The sequence below is a fragment of the Rhinopithecus roxellana genome, chromosome 16 (genome assembly GCF_007565055.1).
Source record: "Rhinopithecus roxellana isolate Shanxi Qingling chromosome 16, ASM756505v1, whole genome shotgun sequence".
NCBI lineage: Eukaryota > Metazoa > Chordata > Mammalia > Primates > Cercopithecidae > Rhinopithecus > Rhinopithecus roxellana.
Genome location: NC_044564.1, coordinates 85,875,761 through 85,895,845, shown reverse-complemented (window position 1 = coordinate 85,895,845; position 20,085 = coordinate 85,875,761). Strand labels below are relative to the sequence as shown.

The following is a 20,085-nucleotide window of genomic DNA, read 5'->3' as shown; positions in this document are numbered from 1 at the left end:
ATGCTGAGGTAAAAATCCTATTAAGAGAGAAAGCCTTTAGAATACTACATATCATCTGTGAACCCATTTCTGGCAGATTTAATTAAGAATGAATTAAGTTTAGTTCAAACAAACAGTGAGTTAAGCTTGCTGGTTCATGTTTTCCTCCTATGTTAAGCCAAGGCAAATCATTTTTTACTTCTTAGTTATAATCCAGTAAATTAGGGGTAGTAAAACATAGATTAAGTTTCACAGTTAAATTTTAATTATTTTCTATTTTTTTGTTCATACTTAATTTAGAATACAGTTAATATTAAAACATGCACCCTGTCAGAAAGACATCTGGTAAACAAAACAAGCAAATTAATTTTCCACTTTTGCACCTTCAAAAAATGTCTCAAGAACAAGAACTGAGTAAGAATTGTAATAAAAAGGATATATCTGTATATTCAGGACTTACTTTAAAATTCATTACAAGGCCAAGAGCAGTGGCTCACGCCTGTAATCCCAGCACTTTGGGAGGCCGAGGTGGGTGGATCACTCGAAGTCAGGAGTTCGAGACCAGCCTGACCAACATGGAGAAACTCCCTCTCTACTAAAAATACAAAATTAACTGGATGCGGTGGCGCATACTTGTAATCCCAGCTACTCGGGGCACTGATGCCGGAGAGAGCTGCTTGAACCCAAAAGGCAGAGGTTGCGGTGAGCCAAGATCATGCCATTGCACTCTAGTCTGGGCAACAAGAGTGAAAGTCCGTCTCAAAAAAAAAAAAAAAAAAAAAAAAATTCATTCAAGAAAGTTCAACTGAAGATTGGTGAAAGTTTTGAAAAATCCAAAATTACTGTTTGTCCTGAGGAAGAGCTCTTACGTTGTAACTCTAAAGAAGGACAAACCTAAAGGGAGTGCCCCATAATCTGATGAATCATAGCCCTGATGGTGAGGAAGCAGATGTACCTGGAGTGTCTAACTCTAGTATTCCAGGCATTGCCTGAGCAGAATGAGCCTATCTCACTCAGGTCTTGTTATTGCATTTATACTCTGGGTCCCTCTAACACACTTGCCAGTCATCTTCTAAGCTTTATTCAAATGAAAATAAATCAGACTGTAAAAATTATGACAAACCAGACATGTAGCCTGTTTCTCACAGAGATGAAGAAGAAAAAGAATTGTTGTAATGATACAGAAATTGAAAAATTAAGGAACCCAGTAGTTATGGTTGAAATGAAAGAAGACCAAGAGCTTGACAAGAAAATATAACCCAAAATACCACAGACTGGAAATTAGACATTAGACATTGGTCTCAGTCCAGAAATCCAAAAAGTCTTTTTGATTTGTGCTCACTCCAAGAAGTGAAGCATGTAATACAGATAGAAAGCCACAGTATTTCTGCTGTTACAGACACTTACAAAAACCAAAAACCAATACAGCGCTTGTTCCACAAGCCATGTGGAACTTAGAAGCTCTTCTAAAGCTTAGAAGATGACTGGCAAGTGTGTTTCAGGGACCCACATGTGATAGTCCCACTGCTAATACCTATAAAAGCATGAAACCTGAATTAGAAAATGTGAGTTATTCTCCACCACAGAGTGACAGAACATCAAAAGCATATCTAGAAGAAGACTTACAGCAAGATATGCAAAGGCTTAAGAATGAGGTAGGCATGTTGCAAGTAGAGTTTCTGGCTTTGAAGAAAGAAAGTTCAACTATAGAAAGAAAGAAGTTCCCTTGCTGCTTCTCTTTTTATAAGTTATCTGATTCATTCTGGTTTTCTACTCAAGAAAATCTCATGTGTATAGTTACAGTGGGGTTATCTAAATGTGTAATTATGTGTCAAAGTAGATCAGTGCTGCTATCTAAATGACAGTTCTGGAAAATATTCTCATAATCTTTGTTCAACCTAAGTCTCACTTTCAATCTTCTAAGTGGCATGCATATGGGCTGGGAAAATTATGTAGCCATATACCATGTGACCTTCTGAACCAGATAAGCATAAAGGAAATTGCTAAAGAAAGAATCTCTAGATTCTTTTTTCTATATCCACTTAAAAATTAATTACATGTGTTTAAATGATAAAATGGTAATACAATGGGAGAGAAGCAATGACTGAGAAGAGACATGAAAATGTATCTAACCTTGAGAGTTACAACAAATATTCCCAGCCAAGGAAGTCTGTTTAATGTATTTAATGTGCTTTCATGCATGCAAGTTCATTGGTTTGACTCAAACTGTTTAAACTTATAATTCCATTGTGGTCATTTTAAATATTTTGGAAACAAATACGTATACTTTTGCATATTTTAAAAAAAATCAACACTCTTCAATGTTTCTGTTGAATCAGACTTTTACATGATGTTGTTTAATGAAATATGGCAAGTTTTGACATGTATGATTTTATCATATAAGTAGCGTAACTCCTCAACCAAAAATTTAGCATTTGGCTCTATAGAGAAAGCTGAGTTCTGTACATTGTGCTCTAAAGATACACAAAAATCTAGAGATTTTCTTCTTTCAAAGTAAAAGCAGATGAGGCCTCCCACCACCCTCTGAACCATTAAATTCCTTTGCCAAAGTCACACTTTTAATTTATCTGACTAATTTGATATATTTGTCTGGGAATTTATGTAATTCAGCAATATGTAATTGCATCTTCCTTTTTGGTGCCATGAAATGCTAGGTAATGCCACCTTAGGAGCGTTGGGTGAGTTACTTAGTATTTCTTGGTTTTACTTCCATTACCAAGTAGATAATGGGGCTAGAGCGGACAACTATACTGTATATCTCCAGCTGTAAACTTTTGTGGTAATTGGATGTAAATTTGAGGAACATCTCCTTTTCCAGGATTCTGCACTAGCAACTCAGCAGTTTCACTCGGCTCCTTGGGTTGTGGCAAACTTTGGTTCCTCTATTTCAGTGAGCACCTTCGCTTTTTTGGTATCCCAGGATCCAAATGAAAAAATAAGGAGAACAGGCAGTGGGGAAAGAATAGCTTAGTGCAGAAAAGGGAAAGCTGCTTTTCGGTTTCTGAGGCCCCACATGTCACATCCTCTCAGTCTGGCTATTTCGTGGAGAATCCAGCTGACAGAGACAGAAGACACATTTTATGCCTGTGTCTTCTTGTTTCTCTGTTGTTGTGTTGGTATATTTACACCACAGAAGTACCTGTGATCTGGTGGAGAACTAGAAGTAGAATCAGAAGCCCTGAGGAAAATCCTGCAGCTTGCTTATATTTTTAACCTCTCTTCTTTAAGGATTGTGATAACTAAATAAGTTCATCGATGTATGTATGTAGAAGTGCTGAGTACAATGTCTAGATTTATGATTTAGTAAATGTAATTCTTACAACTGACTAAAAAATGTTGAGTCAAATCACAATAGAATATAATCAGGGAAACAGAACTTTTAAAACTTTGAGAAAAGTTATCTGTCCAAATACATGTGGAGGTAAAGCTCTTACTATCGGGTGGTGTCAGGATTAGATGTCAGAGCAGAAATGCAATTTTCTTTTTCTATTATTTTAATTTAGTCAAATTTGTTAGTATTTTACTTTATGCTTTGAGTTTGTTATAATTCAGAGAAAGGCTTTTCCAATGTGATATTCTTAAAAATTCTCTACTGTGTGTGTATGTGTGTGTGTGTGTTTACTTTTACAGATTCATAGACTTAAATTTTTGAACTTTTTGAAATATATGCTCTCTAAGTTCAAGGTTTTGCTTCAATTTTTTCTCCAGTTGGATATTCATTTACAGCAACTTTTAATTGCATGAATGTACAGGTGGTTCTTTCACTTGAGAAATAAGCATGATATGTTATCTTATTGAGTGCTAGCTAAAAAGTTCTTTTGTTTTATTTAGGATTCTCAAAGTTATGGAAAAAAGAAGGATGCGATGTATGGAAATTATATGTTGAAGAGGGACATTGCCATGCTCAAACAGTAATTATACGCAATAAAAAATGACAACCTCAAAAAGGAAAAGGAATATATTCAGGAAATTAAAAGTATTGCAGAAATAAATACTAACTTTGAAAAGAGTGTAAGACTCAATGAGGAAATGATAACAAAAACAATGGCCCAGTATTCTCAACAGCTTAGTGATCTGAAAGCTGAGAATGCAAGGCTGAATTCAAAATTGGAGAAGGAAAAACACAAGGAAAAACTAGAAGCTGAAGTTGAATACCTCCATTCTAGCCTGGCCACTGCTATAAATGAGTACAATGAAATGGCGGAAACAAAAGACCTAGAACTAGTTTTATGGAGAGCAGATAATGTTTCTGTACATGAAAAAATGAGTTCTAATATTTCTCAACTAACAGGTAAGAATGAGTTTCTTACTGAACAACTCTCTAAAGCTCGGGTGAAGTTCAGTCCTTAAAAGGTAAGCTCCATGAGACAAGAGATGCTCTCAGGGAAAAGTCATTGGCTTTAGAAAGTGTACAGATGGACCTAAGGCAAACACAGCATTGAATAAAGGAAACGGAGCAGATGCATCCAAATGAGGAAGCTAAAGAGAGTCACTCCATCAGGAAGCAGAACTCTTTAGAGGAGAGACTATGTCAACAAGAATTCAAAAATCTCTTGCTTGAACAACTAGAGCATGCTCATAAGGAAGGCAATAATAAAGAGATAGTCATTAATATTCAAGGAGACTGTCTTGAGAGCGGAAAGGAAGGTCTTCTAGAAGAAAAAACGAAGAAATTAATGAGTGAATATAATTATTTAAAAGAAAAACTGTTTCAGTATGAAAAAGAAGAAGCAGAAGGAGAAGTAAGTGTGAAGAAAGATTAAGTATTTTTAACCTTCTGGAAAGAAAATTTAAACATTTCATTCTGGCTATAAGTTGAACCTAGTTCAATATAAAAATAAATGGATGGAAATGTGTTTACCATACTGTATAATTCCCTTTACATTAATCATCCAGGAAATACATGTAGAGGGACAGAAAGAAGATTAATGTTTGTGTAGGGCTGGGGCTGGAAATGGGTGGTGACTGCTAATGGGCATGAGGGATTGTCCTGGAGTGATGAAAATGCTCTAAAGTTGGATTGTAGAGATGGTTGAATGACACAGTAAATTTACTAAATATCTCTGAACTGTATGTTAAAACAGATAAGTTCTATAAATCATATTTCAACAAATCTGTTTTACTAGAAATCATATTTCAACAAAGCTGTTTTAATGAAAAAAACAACAAAAAAGATGTGTTTACTGTATCAGCTTGGAAACACACTTTGTTTCCAGGAAATAAAAGGTAGAGCTGACAGGTGCTTTCCTCTGAGTAAAGACATTATGTCACCTATGAAATTTCAGTAGATACGAGATTGTTGATAAGTTATGTAGTCTTATACTGCTGAAATAATAAATTTCATGTCTTTATGTTGCCACATTTTAAGACCATAATGAAGCAGGTAAATGGAAATGCTTGTACATGAAATGAGTATTTTGAAATTAAGATTCAATTAAGTGAACCGCTTTGACATTTAATTCTAGATTTCCCAGATGAAATGAAGTGTGTTGCTGTGTCTTGTGATGGTTTTCCTTCAGTGGCTCTTTTATGTATTTTAGTTGGTACAACTTTGTTTTGATTCATACCAATGTGACTTAAGTCTGAAAATATGTCAGTCTCACATTATGTATTTTTCTGACAACTTAATATTTTAAAGACATCTACTTGTTATAAAATCACAATTTGGAATAAATGTAGTAAATTTTAGCAAAAATTATTTGATCTAATGTTCCCACTGATAGGTATTTATAATTTACTTGGAATATTAATAATTAGCTCATAATTTACATTTTAAGTCTCAGTGACTATCATTTGGATATAACTTTGTCCGGTACAAAGATACTTGTAGCTGTCTGTGATTTATGAGTTTGATACTGAATTCCCCATTTTCAGACTAATGAGGGGTGGCAGAGTTCACGGAGGGTGGGAATGAAGTGAGCACGGGACAGAGTTGTAGGAGCTGAGGTCAGAGAGGGAGGTAGAGGTTATGTTACCTAGGGCTTTGAAGGCTGTTGGAATTTTACTTTTATTCTGAGATCGGAATCTGTTGGAAGGATTTCAACAGGCGACTGAATATGTGAGGAACTCAGGTTGAGTTGAGGGTCTAAGACGAATGAATAGTGGGCTGAATCCATTTGTCATGTAAGGGAATACGATTTGGCAGGAAGATAACACCTTCTGTGTCCCTCACTGAATTCAGTAATAAAGAAGAATGTGTACATATGAGGAAAAGAAAGTGAATCTTTGTGTGTGGTAATAATTTTCAAAGTATATATGCTAGAGTTAAATATTATTAACATAATAATAAGGCACTTTATAAAATTAGTAACAAAAATATTTTATCAGGTGTTTGTGAGACAACTTCAGGAAGAACTGGCCAATCACCTTAACAAATTTCCTGTATCAGATTCTCCACTGGAAGGTACATCACATTGTCACATTAATTTGGATGAGACACAGGCTTCAAAGGAGAAATTATTTCAAGTAGGAAGTCAAGGATGTGTGGAATTTAACATGTAGACAGCTAATCTGTAGCTGGTTGAATAATATAAAGCGTTTTAGAATACTTATTTCAGTGGACAGCTTGATTTTATATTTTCATTATAGTTAATTAATACCATTTTATTATCTTTATAATATACCTATTTCTTCAGCTCTGGCTTTTATTCTGCCATTTTGAAAAATAATTGCATACTTTTTCTCTTACAATATTTACTCTTGGGAAAGTTGAGAATGATATATCATTCCTCACAGAAAATTGACTTATTTTCTGTCAAACAGAATTTTTAGATAATTTCCTTATTGCCTTGGTGAGGCAAGTCAGAGGAGAATGTTTACTGGAATGTTCCAGAAAGTTGTCTTATTTCTTCACTTTTGTGAATGGACACAGAAGCTGTGCCTATTCATTTCATGGATACTAGGCTAACTTGTACAGAAAGGCCATCATACTGTTCTTTGAAATGCACACATTTTCGGTGAATTTACAAAGTATTTGAAAAGTTAAGTATTGCCTTCATCTTCATTTAAAACATACTGTAAAGGCATAGAAATATTCAGTTCTGATAGAGTATGTACATCCAAAATAGAGAGCTGAGAAAATTATCTTGATCCTACCATGGGATTTTAAAAACAGTTTCACTGAGAGGGAATTCACATGTCAGGCAGTTCAGCCATCTAAAATGTACAACTCAGTGTCTGTTAGTATATGCACAGCGTTCCACATTCAGTGCTAGAACATTTTCACCACTCTGAAAAGCAGCCCCACATCTCTTAGCCACGACTGCAGCCCCTCTCCATGTCTCTCCACCTACCCCAGTTGTAGGCAACTACCGTCCCCTTTTGTCTCCCTAGATTTGCATGGTCTGCATATTTTATGTACACAGAGTCATACAATATGAAGTCCTTTCTGACTGGCTCTTTCACTTAGCAGGATCTTTTCAGAATTGTATCCATGTTGTAGCACATATCAGTAGTTTCTTCCTTCTTACTGTCTAATAATAGTCTATTTCACGACTACACCAGTTTTCCATTCATTCGTCAGCTGATGGACCTTTAGGTTGTTTCCACTTTCTGGCTATTATGAAAACAGCTGCTGTGAACATTCATTTACAGGTTATTGTATGGATGTATGTTTTTATTTCCCTGCCATTGGACTCTATCCTCAGAGTTAATTGGGCAGATTTCAGCACCTTTTTTTTTTTTTTTTTTGAGACGGAATCTCGCTCTGTCACCCAGGCTGGAGTGCAGTGGCACGATCTTGGCTCACTGCAAGCTCCACTTCCCGGGTTCACGCCATTCTCCTGCCTCAGCCTCCTGAGTAGCTGGGACTACAGGCGCCGCCACCACACCCGGCTAATTTTTTGTATTTTTAGTAGAGACGGGGTTTCACTGTCAGCACCAGTTTTACCCAAGCTGTCTTTCCTGCCTTCTCAGTTCCTGCTCATCTAGCCTCATTCATTCAGACCTGGCAGGCAATTTCCTCTTCATGAAGCTTTCTCTGACTGTTCTGACTCTCACTGACCTTACGTCTCAGCACTCGTTGCCCATCTACAGAACAACTTAGCCCTTAATTTTTACATGACTTTTATTTTTAGTGGAAGATAGTTTTGTCTCATCATAAATTTGCTTAAAAGGAAAATAATATCTGACATGCATGTCACCTATCCTTGTATAAATTGAAAATATTCTAGCTTGGCAGCTCTTAGCATAGAACAAAATACTTTATACCATACCAATGATTTCTTCCTTGAGACAATGACACAGTAAATCTCTTATTCTAACTGTATTTTTAGCAATTAAATATGAAATTAAAACCAATTAGCTTAATGGAGGAGAATTGTTCAATCAAATGCTCATGCTTTTCTCAGTATGGAAAAAGAATCTAAATTTGCCTTCCTTCACTGTGTAGCCAAAACTGTATTTCTGGATGGTTGCCAGTTTGTCAGCTGAAGAGTTCTGGCTGCAGCTTATCTGATGAAGGATAGCACGGCCTCTTAATCCGAGCGCTCAGCAGAGCACTCGTAAAAGCAGTGCCACAGCAACAGCAGCTGGGAGCGGATTGATTCAGAAGCCTTGATTTACCAGTACGGTCCAGAGTTTTCAGCTCTGTGGCTCAGCCTGTCTGCTGGTCATGTGGGTTATGTACTACTCCATCCAGGAGTTGCTGTTTACATTGTAGTACATACATGACTGTTGCCCGCTGAATCATAGAGAGAGAAAAGTAAGCTATAAATTATACGCTCCCCATTTGCTGCCACTTTCAGTGGTGTGAAGAATGATTCAGTGCAGCTCTAGGAGACCACTCCCATTGGAATGCCTCCTGCCTAACACATACAATTGTCAAGATATAAAAGACAGTAAAAATTATCATGCTAATAGCAAATGTTATCTGTAGCAATAGCAAATGTAGCTACTAGCAAATGTTATCTGTAGCTCACTATGCACCATGTGTTTCATGTCGGTCCCTGGTTTAATCTCCCCAACATCCCAGTGAAGTAGATGGTATTATTCTCTCCATTTCATAGATAAAGAACCAGAGACCTAGAAAGTTAATTTGCTCAAGGTCACACAGCTAGTATCTGGTAGAGCTGGGATTCCGACCCAAACCTTCTGGCTTCTGTGCAGATACTGCCTCTCAGACCATTCCATGGTTGGGTGAGGTGGCTTATGCCAGTAATTCTAGTACTTTGGGAGGCTGAGGCAAGAACAGTGCTTGAGTCCAGGAATTTAAGACCAGCCAGAGCAATATAAGTGAGACCCTGTCTCAAAAAAAAAAAAAAAAAAAAAAATTAACAGTTAACTGAGGGATGATGGTGCATGCCTGTAATCCCAGCTACATTGGGAGGCTGTGGTAGGAGGGCCGCTTGAGCTCAGAATATCAAGGCTGCAGTGAGCGGTGATCAAGCCACTGCACTCCAGCCTGGGTAACAGAGCGAGACTCTGTCTCATAAATAGAATGTTTGGTATAGATTCCCATAGAATTGAATTAGACATCGGGCATAGAATTATTTTAGCCACTTTGATGTCTGCCTTAGGAGTAAAACATTTAATAAGAGACAGCATTAAACCATCTAATCAATAGCCTCTAACTTCTCCAGAAGGTTCTTATTTCCAAGAGACTACCTGATTAAGACATTTGGTGGACACCATTTTGAGATGAAGAATCTCAGTTGGGAAGCAGGGAGATCTCTACTTGACTGGAGCTTCCTAGTGATATAGTTGAGTGTCCCCCCTAAAGGAACTTTAGAACAAGACTTTCATCATGCCACATCTCTATGGAAATGGTAATTCTTTAAAAGAAAGGCAAACAATTGCTAATCTGATTCTCATGGGAAAGTTTTCATTATAAAAGAAAAAAAGGGCTGGGCGCCATGGCTCATGCCTGTAATCCCAACACTGGGAGGCTGAGGTTGGTGGATTACCTGAGGTCAGAAGTTCAAGAACAGCCTGGCCAACATGGCAAAACCCTGTCTCTACTAAAAATACAAAAATTAGCTGGACATGGTGGTGTGCAACTGTAGTCCCAGCTACTTGGGAGGCTGAGGCAGGAGAATCACTTGAAGGCAGGAGGTGGAAGTTGCAGTGAGCCGAGGTGGCACCACTGCCCTCCAGCCTAGATGACAGAGTGTGACTCCATCTCAAAAAAAGAAAAAAAGGGAAAAAGTATACTGGTCCAAAAAAGAAGAAAGAAAGAATACTGGTCAATATCCTGAGGGTGAGGCAGTCTCCCTTCAAGATTAGAAAATAACACTATACTCAAAGTAACATCAATAAGAATCAACATAAAATAGACAAGATTCACTATCTACAAAAGTAATCTGCACTAAGTAGCCATGTATGAGTGTGTGGTTGAGAATATTGTCTATAATAGGTGTACTAGAAGGAAGAGGCCTCAGTAAAAAGGTCAGAGCTAGAAATGTATTATTAGGGAATCTGGGTTAAAGTTTTGAGATTTTAGGAGTTCTGAGAGACTTTAAAAAGAGGAATAGCAGCAGGCGTGGTGGCTCATGCCTGTAATCCGAGCACTTTGGGAGGCCAAAGTGGGCAGATCATGAGGTCAGGAGTCCAAGACCAGGCTGGCCAACGTAGTGACACCCCATCTCTACTAAAAATACAAAAAATTAGCCAGGTGTGGTGGTGGGTGCCTGTAATTCCAGCTATGTGGGAGTCTGAGGCAGGAGAATAGCTTGAATCCGGGAGGCGGAGGTTGCAGTGAGTGGAGATTGCGCCACTGCACTCCAGCTTGGTAACTGAGCAAGACTCAGTCTCAAAATAAATAATTAATTAATTAATTAATTAAAAAGGGGAATAGAAAGGGATAGGACTGAACAACAGGTTGCTGCATTTAGAAATGAAGTAAGATCAGAGGAGCAGAGGGAGCATTTGGTCACTGTTCGCAGTTGCTGCAGAGTAAAGCAGAATAAAGTCCTTTGTGACCCTTGGACTTTTTTGTTGGAATTATTAAAATAACAGATTTCAGTATAAAAAACACAGTAAGTGGTGAAAAATCTATTTCTGGATGAGGCCATGTGTCATAGAGTCCAATGGAAGGGGAGAAACAGGATCATAGAAAAGCCACAAAAAGCAGACAACAGTTACGTTTTTGCTCATTACAGAAAAAGTAAACTTTAAGGAGAAATGATTAACAGAAAGGGGAAAACTGAAACGTATGGGTGAATACTTACAGAGAATGACAGTATTTAGCTCAGCCTGAAGATAGATGAGGATCAAAAATGTAATAGGAACTAGATAAAAGTTTTCTAAAAATCATGTTAGTAAGATGTAATTTAACTTGGAATTTCTTAAACTATTAATGACAATGTTTCTAGAGCATCTTTAAAAACTAAAATTTAAATATAACTACACTTATTTTTTTTTTTTACTAACCCTTAGTATTTTATGTGTAAAAATTCATTTTTAACAAACATTTTTGGCAGTTTAAATTTCAGAAAAGATAATGGTGAAGGAAGGTATGAATCATTTTTAGCTGTTTTAAGAAAATGACTATTTTTGAGATCTGCCCTTATTGGCATCAGGTTTATAAAATGCTCTTTATACACCTGCCTAAATACGTATTTCTCATCAACTTATGAGAAATATTATTTTTTTTGTTTTGTTTTGTTTTGTTTTGTTTTGTTTTGAGACGGAGTCTCGCTCTGTCGCCCAGGCTGGAGTGCAGTGGCCGGATCTCAGCTCACTGCAAGCTCCGTCTCCCGGGTTTACGCCATTCTCCTGCCTCAGCCTCCCGAGTAGCTGGGACTACAGGCGCCCGCCACCTCGCCCGGCTAGTTTTTTGTATTTTTTAGTAGAGACGGGGTTTCACCGTGTTAGCCAGGATGGTCTCGATCTCCTGACCTCGTGATCCGCCCGTCTCGGCCTCCCAAAGTGCTGGGATTACAGGCTTGAGCCACCGCGCCCGGCCTGAGAAATATTATTTTTAAGATAAAATAGGGTCTCTAGATTTTACAAAAATAATTTTAAACTCTTTTTGTCAAGCCTGAACCAAAAAATGAAGAATTAAGAAAACTTTTTGAGTTAATATCATCACTGGAGTGTAATGTGGATCGAATAAGAAAGAAAAATCATGAATTAGAAGAAGAGGGAACTGGGTATGGTTTTCATATTGTAGAACATTTTAACCATTGATTAATTGATTTAACTCTAATTTTACTTGACAAAAACCTAGATGCAAAATCATTTTATGTCTGCATTTTCATAATTAAATGAATTCTATTTTAAAATGTATTTCAGAAACTCACAACACAACTTTATAGGCACGTGCATCATGGGGGCAGGAGTCAGCTGAGCTGCTGGGGCAAGGTTGGGATGAAAAAATTTATATTAAAAAATACATGAAAAAAGAAACAACACTACCTGAAAACTTTTTTGAATGCCAAAATATTACATTTATTTATTTATTTATTTATTTATTTATTTATTTATTTATTGAGACAGAGTCTGGCTCTGTCACCCAGGCTGGAGTGCAATGGCACAATCTAGGCTCACTGCAACCTCCGCCTCCTGAGTTCAAGTGATTCTTCTGCCTCAGCCTCCTGAGTAGCTGAGATTACAGGCGCCCGCCACCCCCGGCTAATTTTTGTATTTTTAGTACAGACGGGATTTCACCATGTTGGTCAGGCTGGTCTCCAACTCCTGACCCCGTCCGTTATCCTCCTGCCTTGGCCTCCCAAAGTTGGCATGAGCCACTGCACTTGATTTTGAAAACAGTAATGACAAAGCCTTGGACATATAATGTCAAGTACACTCTTCATTATTTAGTCTGAATTTTTATTTCTGAAGATATTTTTGCTGTCTTTGATCCTCTTTTCTTCCTTTTTTAGTATCCTTCTCTGCTGCATTCAAATTTTTTAAAGACCTATTCATGTCGTTCTTTAACATCAAAATGTATCTTGATATGCAGCTTGTATTTTGTTTCTGCTTCTTTCTTTTTCTTTTAGATATAAAACATATCGTGGAAATTTACTCATTTTACATGGGTACCTCCATTGTATGCATGAAGTATACATGTTATTAAACTATTTTACAGAAATAAATTTTTTATATATGTAAGTATATATATAACTTAAAGAAAAAGAGTAAAATGAGCTTTCATGTTTTGGTCACAGATTTTTTTAAAAAATGGAATGTGTCTTTGAAGCCCTGAACACAGCTACTTTTCTATTTATTTGCTGAGCACTTAAGTTGGTTTTCTGATTCTAATCAACATTTTTCTGTCATTGACTTTCTTTACATGGTTTTGTATCTCTTTCATTTTGTTGACATTATGTCACAAAGATCTCTAGATCTCTTCTTCAAAGTCTTTAAATTGCCACACATATCTCTCCACCTTTCCTTTTTTCTAAAACTGCCTGTTTTCTTTTTCTCCTCAATTCAGATATTAAAGATGTTTTCTTCTCTTTTTCTACACTGAATAATGTCCTTGAAGCTTTTTGTGTGTACTTTTTTTTCTTCTTATAGACTGTGGTCAGTGGGTATCAACGTGTATTTTTGTGTCTTTTTCAAACATATATGTGTTTTACTTTTGTATCTTGGTTACTCATCTCTAGGTTATGGCTTATATTTAGTAATAGGTTATTTTATCTTAGCATACCAAAATGGATATGAATAGTTTATTTTTTTTAAAAAACTGTATGGTTAGGCCAGAGGTGGTGTCTCATGCCTGTAATCCCAGCATTTTGGGAGGCCGAGGTGGGTAGATCATTTGTGGTCAGGAGTTTGAGACCAGTCTGGCCAACATGGTGAAAACCCATCTCTACTAAAAATACAAAATTAACCAGGTGTGGTGGCGCGCGCCTGTAATCCCAGCTACTTGGGAGGCTGAGACAGGTGAATCACTTGAACCCAGGAGGCAGAGGTTGCAGTGAGCCGAGATTGTGCCATTGCGCTCCAGCCTGGGCAACAAGAGTGAAATTCCATCTCAAAAAAACAAACAAACAAACAAAAACTGTACGGTTCTAATATCATTTTACCCGCCATATATGTCATAAAATTGTTCTTCATATTATTTATCTAAGATTATAATTTCATATAGAATGCTTTCAAACTATGTTCAGTTGAAACTGAAAGGATCATAGTTTATAGATGTGCTTCTTTGATATACCATAATATAATGTCTGTTTAAGCAATTATTAAGTATTTACTCTTAAAAATATTTGACTATTTTTGTATATTCTGTACATTTCTGCAGATATAAGAAACTCCTGGAAATGACAATAAATATGTTAAATGTATTTGGAAATGAAGACTTCAGTTGCCATGGAGACTTAAAAACAGATCAACTGAAAATGGATATTCTGATTAAGAAGCTAAAACAGAAGGTAAATTTTTAAAAAATAATAATTGGCCGGGCGCGGTGGCTCAAGCCTGTAATCCCAGCACTTTGGGAGGCCGAGACGGGCGGATCACGAGGTCAGGAGATCGAGACCATCCTGGCTAACACGGTGAAACCCCGTCTCTACTAAAAAATACAAAAAAATTAGCCGGGCGAGGTGGCGGCGCCTGTAGTCCCAGCTACTCGGGAGGCTGAGGCAGGAGAATGGCGTGAGCCCGGGAGGCGGAGCTTGCAGTGAGCTGAGATCCGGCCACTGCACTCCAGCCTGGGCGACAGAGCGAGACTCCGTCTCAAAAGAAATAATAATAATAATAATAATTATTATTATTATTGTTTTATCTTAAGGTCTAGATATCATGTGCGAGACGTGCAGGTTTGTTACTTAGGTAAACGTGTGCCATGATGGTTTGCTGCACCTATCAATCCATCACCTAGGTATTAAGCCCCGCAGGCATTAGCTATTGATCTTGATGCTCTCCCTCCTGGTCCCAACAGGCCCCAGTGTTTGTTGTTCCCCTGCCCAAGTCCATGTGTTCTCATCAGTTCCCACTTGTAAGTGAGAAGGTGCAGTGTTTGGTTTTTTGTTCCTGCGTTAGTTTGCTGAGGATAACAGTTTCGAGTTCATCCATGTCACTGCAAAGAGCATGATCTCATTCATTTGTATGGCTCCATAGTATTCCATGGTGTATATACACCGCATTTTCTTTATCCTGTCTATCACTGATGGACATCTGGGTTGATTCCATGTCTTTACTATTGTGAATAGTGCTGCAATGAACATACAAATGCATGTATCTTTATCATAGAATAATTTATATTCTAACATAGGATAATTTTACATCAGTTTTGGGATTAAAAATCACATAATTTGGGGAAATATTAATGATGAGAAAACTCAAATTCTGCCAAAATATGTTTAAGGAGGTTTATTCTGAGCCAGTATGGTGACTGTGGCTCTGGATTACCCAGTCTCAAGAGATCTGGAGAATGTTTCATGAGACAGTCAGATTACAGTTTGGTTTTGTACATTTCCAGCAGACAGAAGGTGTAGGGAAAATCATAAATCAGTATGAGGAAGGCAGACATTGGCTCAGCCTAAAAGTGGGACATCAAAAAGGAGGGGCTAACAAGTCATAGGTGGGTTTTGGGGATTCTTTAGGTGGCAATTGGTAAAGAAAGTTAAGCTGTTGTCTAAAACTGGAAATAGGTAGAAAGGGAGGCCTTAATTAAGATAAGGTGGTTACGGAGGCCACGGTTCTTGTTATATAGATGAAGCCTTATGCTGGCAGCCCTCAGAGAATATAGAGAGTAAATATGTCTTTCCAGACTTTAAATGCATCAGGCTCTTAGTTAATCTTCTCTAGATCTGGGAAGATCTAGAAGGGGAGAGATTGGGCTACGTTAATGAAGACTTCTTACAGATGCGATTTCCCCCACAGAAGACGGCTTTGTACGGCCATTTCAATCTCTTGGCCCTGCGGCAGCCATTTCAAAATATGTCAAAAAATATATTTGGGGGTAAAATATTTTGATTTTTTCACCCTCTTCTCCCTGTAATGCTGTACCAGAATCAGGTTAGAAAGTAAGCCACATTATAAGAGTTAATAAAACCCACTTGATGAGATTTTATAGTTTGAAGCGTGTGATTCCCAGACCCTTTAGATAGAAATTGGGACCAAAGAAAACAAGGTCTTACTCCTCAATATAAATCTCTCGGCACTTTAAGCAGTGAAAGAAACATTTTTCTTTAATTTAACAGACTTGATATTAACGAAAAGGATAGTTTTTAAAATAGAAATCTTTTTTTTCTATAAAAAGGACATGCTGTTGATTCTCTTAGGCCTTGACCTCTGGCTAGTGATCTGAAACCAAGCAGCACTTGTCTCCAGATCACTAATACCAAAATCACTAGTACCAAATTAATTTGGTGTAGGGGGTAACAGGTTTATTGAGAAATAATGAACACACCATGCAATTCACTCATTTAAAATATACAATTCATTGACTTTCTTTTTTTCAGAGAGTTATGCAGTCATCATTACAATCAATTTTAGAACATTTTCATCACCCTAAAAGCAAACCCCACATCATTTAGCCATCTTCACTAGTTTTCCCTTCCTCCCTCAGCCCTAGGGAACCACCCACCTTCTTTGTATAGATTTGCCTATATGCCTCTGAAATCAAAAGCAAGTGGTCTACAGTGATTGGCTTATTTCACTTAGCGTAATTTTTCATGCTGCATCTGTGCTGTAGTAGGTATTGATGCAGGGTTTTTGCTCCTTAGTTCAGCTAAATCTGGGTTCTTCTTTCATGACCAGGAAAAATTAAGCACACAGACTCATTGAAGGGTGAGGAGGACAGAATTTATTAAGTGAAAGGAAAGCTCTCAGCAAAGAGAGGGGTCCTGCAAATAGATTTCCACCTCACAATTGAATACCAGGAGCACATGAGCTGAAGCAGCCAGGCTCCTCCCCTGCATAAGGCATGAATTCCTGGTGACTCCACCCCGTCCCCCAGTGCATGTGGGCCTCCAGTCTGCTGCCAGCATGTCCAGGCAAGACAAGTCCAGGTTCCCTTACCTGCACATAACATTTGATGTAAACACTTGTGGGGCTGGTTGGAGATTCTCTGGGGACCGTTCTGTATCTGCCTAGGCATTTTGCTGTCTGCCGCTTCTATCAGTATCAATACTTAATTTCTTCTTATTGCTGAGTAATATTCCATTGTATGGATACATCAAACATTTTATGTATCCATTAATCAGGTGATGGACCTTTGGGTTCTTTCTACTTTTTGACTCTTATTAATAATGCTGCTGTAAACATTTGTGTATGAGTTTTTGTGCTTGCATATGTTTTTGTTTTTCTGGAGTATATACTTAACGACTGGAATTTCTGGGTCATACGGTAACTTCATGCTTAACCTTTTGAGGAGCTGCCAGTTTGTTTTCCAAAGTAGCCGCAACACTTTACATTCCCAGCAGCATTGGATAAGAGTTTTAATTTCTTTGCATTTTTCCTAACACTTACTTTCTCTTTTTTATTGAACAAAGATTTCATCCTGTGGTGTGAAGCGATACCACATGTGGTTTTGATTTACATTTTCCTAATGACTAATTACATTAAGCATCTATTAATGTGCTTGTTATCCATCTTTATATCTTCTTTGCAGATATATCTATTCAAAATCTTTGCCCGTTTTAAAAATTGGGTTATCTTGTTATTTATGAATTGTAAGCATTCTTTATATAGCCTATATATGTAAGTCCCTTATCAGATACACACTTTTCGAGTATTTTCTTCTACTCAGTGTCTTGCGTTTTCGCTTCTTGATGCTGTCTTCTCAGGCACAGCAGTTTTCAATTTTGAGGTCCATTCAATCCGTTTTTCCTTTGGAGTCATGGCTAAGGAAACACTGCCAAATGCAGTCACGAAGATTTACACCAATGTTGTCTTCCGAGAGTTTTATAGTTTTAGCTGTTACAGTGAACTGTCTTATTTTGAGTCAATTTTTAAATATGATATTTGGAGAGACTCCAACATTATTTATTTTTTGCATATGGATACCCAGTTGTCCCAGCACCATTTGTTGAGAAGACTATTCTTTTCCCATTCTGTTCTTTTGTTAACCTTGTATAAAATCAATTGACTGTAAATGTGCAGGTTTATTCTTAGATTATCAACTCTTAGTTTGTTTATGTCTATTCTTATGCCAAGGGCAAATCAAATTTAATGAGAAGCTTTTTTCAATCATGTTGCATATTACCAGTTGTCTTACATCATAATAAAATTAGGCCGGGCGTGGTGGCTTACGCCTGTAATCCCAGCACTTTGGGAGGCAGAGGCGGGCGGATCACGAGGTCAGGAGATCGAGACCATCCTGGCTAATGTGGTGATACCCCGTCTCTACTAAAAATACAAAAAAATTAGCTGGGCATGGTGGCGGGCACCTGTAGTCGGGAGCTAGTGGGGAGGCTGAGGTAGGAGAATGGCGTGAAACCGGGAGGCGGAGCTTGCAATAAGCAGAGATCGCGCCACTGAACTCCAGCCTGGGAGACAGAGTGAGATTCCGTCTCAAAAATAATAATAAATAAATAAATAAATAAAATTTAGTGGAATATCTTTAACTTCACCTTTTGTGTCTCAAAGGAGTCTGTGGCCAGCTTATACTTTACCTTCTCTAAGACATGATGGGAAGTCAGGCTTACAAGACACACTTTATTTCTTTTTCTCTTCGTTCAAACCTTTAGTCTCTTATTCAGTGCCTCCTTCTATAGTTTTTCAGTAAGTTTTGGTCACAGGATCTGCTGACATAGTCTAATATTTAGTGCATTATGTTTTACTAACTCATTGTAATTAATAGAATCTTCCACAGATGTTTACCATCCAGGAAGGAGAAGTTTAAGTCTGAGCTGCCAGCTTTCCTCAGTGGAAACCAAGTGAAGTCATCATCTTCCAGTTCGCAGATCCTCTTGCCACGTGGTAGCTGGTTCTCTTGAGTAGCACTGTGGCTAATCCTTTTCTTGGTGCCGATCTTGCATTCTCAGAAACCACAGTTTCCTGTATAGACCTCCTTTTCCTGAAACAGAGATGCACAGCTCTGCTTTCTAACTCAGTAGAGGGTTCTTGGAATATAAAGTTTAACTCATTCCAAGAAAAAGTCTTAGGAGTGCAACACTTCAAAATCAGGTAATGTTCCAGCAATTTATCAGAGACACATAGTAGATTAGTATTTTGAATTTCGAAATTTCAGAGCCAAGTTGTGTGCTATAGAGAAGCATTGTGGTGTAACATAGAGGTGGGATGGTCTTAACTTCTCCATACAAACAAGCTTGGAGTAAAGTAAAGAAGAAATTGCATTTGATGTCTTAACACTCAAAGCACACTGTGTTTATTTTACTTCTGTGAAGACTAAAAATCATTCCATAATGTTCTCCTTATTTCCTCACTGAGAAAAGGAAAATGAAATTGAATACTAGATTGATTAATAAATACTCAAAGCCTCTTCTTTTAGAATTTTCATTAATTGAAATCAGGTAAATACCGGATTTTGGTTATGTAACCAAGTGTTTCTAGTTGTTTTTCAAATCATATGTCTTCTTGCTTCGCAGTCTCATTTCCGAACTTGAGGGGAAATTGTAAGGAGACACCCTTGCCTTGCTATCAGAGTTCATAATTGAAGGGGGTTTAGGAAAAGTTCCTCCTCAGCAGCTTATGTCTCTCTCCTGGTTATCTGCTGCTTCTCAATAATGTTTGTCATCAATAAATTAATCTCAACATTTATTAGATCCTACTTTAAAGGAGACTCTTTTCTGCTGCATAAGTTACGTTTCCTGTTGTCTCTTTTTAAAAGTTATTTTTCTAACAATTACCCAGAGATTTGTGGCTTAAAAGAAAAATATTTATTTTGTTCATGAACCTGTGGTTTGGAAAAAGCTTGGCCAGGACAGCTTGTCTCTGCTCCCCTCAGCTTCCCTAGAAACAGCTGATCGCCTGCGGAAATGGAATCTTCTGAGGCGTTGCTCACCCACATGTTTGATGGTTGATGCTGGCCATTGGCTGGAACCTTGGTTGGGGCAGGCAGCATGAACACGGACACTGGCACTGCCAGGCTGTCTCTGTGGCCTGATCTCTCTCACAATCTGGGGGCAGAGTTAGAAGGGAAAGCAGTCTGAGATAGGGAAACCACGTGGTATCCCTTTTCCTGCATTCTATTCATTAGAAGGAAGTCAATAAGGTTGGCCCATATTCTTT

General features: G+C 37.8%; 1 pseudogene; it reads left to right on the top strand.

The window, feature by feature from the left end:
• Positions 1-20,085, top strand: part of LOC104669125 — a 47,680-nt pseudogene that overhangs the window by 13,054 nt on the left and 14,541 nt on the right.